This window comes from Frankliniella occidentalis, unplaced genomic scaffold (genome assembly GCF_000697945.3).
Source record: "Frankliniella occidentalis isolate FOCC.00 unplaced genomic scaffold, Focc_3.1 Scaffold1914, whole genome shotgun sequence".
Taxonomy (NCBI): Eukaryota; Metazoa; Arthropoda; class Insecta; order Thysanoptera; family Thripidae; genus Frankliniella; species Frankliniella occidentalis.
In genome coordinates, this window is record NW_026269009.1 from 160 (window position 1) to 3,749 (window position 3,590).

General features: G+C 40.8%; 1 protein-coding gene across 1 annotated transcript in view; it reads left to right on the plus strand.

The window, feature by feature from the left end:
- Positions 1 to 777: 777 nt before the first annotated feature.
- LOC113216320 (uncharacterized) overlaps positions 778 to 3,590 on the plus strand; it is a 4,178-nt gene continuing 1,365 nt past the window's right edge. Inside the window, exons 1-2 of the mRNA XM_026436068.2 lie at positions 778 to 897; positions 971 to 1,050. The gene's annotated coding sequence lies outside the window, so the exon portion shown is untranslated. The remainder of the gene's footprint in view (positions 898 to 970; positions 1,051 to 3,590) is intronic.

Sequence of the window (3,590 nt, forward strand, 5' to 3'; positions counted from 1 at the left end):
TTTGAACGATGCTTCTGCTAAGTCGTCTGCAGCCGTATTTGCTTAAAGAAGATTTCGTTGAGTTTAAGACATTGTCATGGCACCAAAAGATCGGCCATGTGCAGCGGAGGGCTGCTTGTATATATCCAAGGCAAAGGAGGGGCTGCCTATGTTTAAATTCCCCTCACAAATTGACCGGTGAATATACTTAACCTGTTACCTTATTGATGGCAAGCCAGTCAAAATAACATTTTGCTGGAAATCTTATTTGTGACTGATATTATTTTTGCTGGGGCTGTCTCGCACAATCAATATCCTGTGGCTTTTCTCTCTCAGTTTATTCGAGTGGCTTCAGCCTTGTGGCAATGTTTCCTTGCTACAAGAAGACCCTGCCAGCCTCCATCGTAACAGGTATCTGTGTCAGAATCACTTTGAAGAAGCAATGTTCACTAACCGTTGCCGTGTACTGCTCCACCGACATGCTGTCCCTTCAATATTCTCTGGCCCACATTTGTCAAATGAAGCTATGGCAGCTTATAAATCTAAGTTTGGTTGGTTGCTTCAAACTTTATTCAATTTTGTCATTAGGAGAAAAGGTGAGATATAAATAAATTGGCTGCCAATATATTTTGTGTGTTGCAGTCACCAATGAAATTGCCAATGAAATTGTTACAGAAATTCAGTCTAGTGATCACGAACTTGCTAGACCAGGTGGGTAATTGTCATATTTCTTCTACAAATTATAATAGTCTTGAATTTGGTAAAATTTTCCCCTCTTATTCCTGTTGACAGCAGAAAAAAGACCTCATGATGATGCAATTGAACTAGATTTCACACTTTTCACACTTGCTCCACCAGACCCTAAAGTGCCTAGAGTGGAGCTGGAAAGTATTTATCCATCTAATTCAGGAACTAGAAGTGAGTACTCTGCTATTTTTAGTTTGAAAAATTAAGCACACCTATTTACCATTTTGTTTTGATTTTGATTTAGGATCTCCAGAAAGGACTGGGGCAAAAGTGCGAGTACCCCCACCAGAACGTAAACGAAACACCCTGAAGAGCATCGCTCAGGTAGAGTGCTTCAAAGCTGCCCCTCCTCCAGTCCAGAGGGTTGCAAAGACTGCCCAACAATATCTCAGGATGGCACAGGACATCAGGATTAGGTTAACTCAGAGTCAAAGGAGGTGTGCAAGCCTGTCAAAAATTGCAAATAGAAGGCATGTGGACATGGTGGAAGAGATGCTTGTATCTAAGACTGCCAGAAGAATTCTAAAAGCTGAGCTGCGGAATTTCCAGAAAAAGCCCAGGCGAAGGACCTGGGATTTGAATGACAAATTGTTTGCCCTAGGGATGTACAAGAGAAGTCCCAGAGCATATAGATATCTGCAGCAATATTTAATTTTGCCCTGTGAAACCACCTTAAAAAATATGTTGAAAGATATTCCACTTGAGGTTGGCATTTCTAAACCCTTGCTTTCACTCCTGACACGGTCTGCAAAAAAGTTGCACCCTAAAGACCGCAATTGCTGCATCTTATTTGATGAAATCTATCTGGTTCCTAATTTATCTTTAAACAACTCAACAGGGGAAATGAAAGGTTTTGAGGACTATGGGCATAGGGGTAAAACCCACCTTGTTGCTGACCATGCCCTGGTTTTCATGGTTCAGGGTTTACGGTCTAAGTGGACTCAACCAATCGCCTTTTATTTCGTTCATAAAACCTGCCCCTCTGATGTGCTTAAATTACTTATAGAAGATGTTGTCCGTGCTGTAAGTGATTGTGGCCTGAATGTTCTGGCCACAGTCTCTGACCAGGGCCCAACCAATCGAGGAGCTGTGACAGAACTCAAGTTGTCAACAGGAGCAGATGACATCTTCTATAGCATAAATGGTAAGAGAATGGTTCATATCTGGGATGTTCCTCACATATTAAAAAATGTGAGGAACAATATGCTGACAAGCTACTTGAAATATGAAGAAGACAAGGTTGCAGACTGGTGCCACTTAATTGAGTACTTCAAGTTGGATGAGTCCCTTTGTAAAATGAGCTCTCTGACCTATAGGCATTTAAACCCTCAGGGAAAACAAAAAATGAAAGTAAAAACTGCTGCTGAGACACTGAGCTCCTCTGTTGCAGGTAGCATTGAAACAATTCACAAAGTGTCCAATGGTGAAAAGTTGAAGGATTGCATGGTCACTGCAGACCTGTGCAGGAAAATTGACTTCTATTTTGATCTGACTAATGGACCCTCCATGTCCGAAAAAAAAGGGAAACCAACTCGGTGCAATGTCACTGCTTCATCTCTCCATCACAAGGAATGGCCAGCTATGATCAAAAGTCTTGAGAAATTCAGGTACATCAGAAAAAGCACTGGAGATGTGCATGTCCCTCCTTGTATTAAAGGCTGGATTGAAACAGTAAAAGGAATGCAGTGGCTGTGGAATCAGTTGAAAGCAAAAAACGTTGGTGTTTTAAAATTGAGACAACTTAACCAAGACGCCTTGGAAAACTTATTTTGTTGTGTTAGACAGTGTTGTGGGTCAGGAACTGACCTGACCCCCAAACAATTTATTGGCGCCTTGAAAACTTGTTTGGTTACTAGATTTGTGGGCTCTTCCCGTGACAAAAATTGTCTAGATGATGGATCATATATTTTAAATGATATGCGTTGTTTGCTCTCCTCAAATTGTTCATCACAGGACCCAAGCCCTCACCATCAGACCTTATTAAGGGGGCGTGGTGTGCCTGCTGAAGCAGAAAATCTCCACTCCTTGACAAAGCAGGTCTCAACGTTCATGTGTGCTGCAATTTTGAATAGTTATTTAAAAAATTCATCATGCACAGTTTGTCAAGGAGTGCTTGTCACTAAGGAGAAACCAACAGATTTGTGTTTTACTCTCAGTAAAATACATTATAATATGAAGCAATTTATTACATTTTATCCATCAAACTCATTGCTAAGGACATTCAGTCATGCATTCAAATCCTTCGACAACAACTGGCAGCAACTTCTCCAAAATAATGCAGTAGCTAATGTTCAAGAGCACCTTAGTGAGAACACAGATTGGAGTTGGGTCTCATGTCCGGACCATGCAGTCAAAATGGAGTTTTTAAAGATTGCAGCTGTCCATCTTCTAGAGAGAAAGTGCAAATTGTCCAATGCCAAGAGGAAAGAGGGGATATTTAAAAGAACTAGGCAAACACAGTTTGGTGCTGTCAAAAATGTTAATGGGCTTCGGGAAGATGATGATGAGTTGCAGCTGCCTGCCAATGATCTGGCTCTCCTAATGAATGCCCAACCAAAAATAGGTGTTTATATTATTGTCACTGACTGTTTTTATATATGTTTCTGGTTGGCATATAATATACATTCTGTAACATTTGTGCATTGCATGTGTGTTTTCACCTCATTTTGGGATTTGGACACATTTGCACTTTCTATCACAATGACGGGCAGATGCAATCTGAAGGAATTCCCTTAACTTTATTATCCTGACACTGGGGTCTCACTTTGTTGGTGTCTTGATAATAGCAACTCATCCACCATATGTCTACAAATTTCCTCTCTTTATTCGTTCTTTTCAGGTTTGCACATCATTTTGTAGTCAGA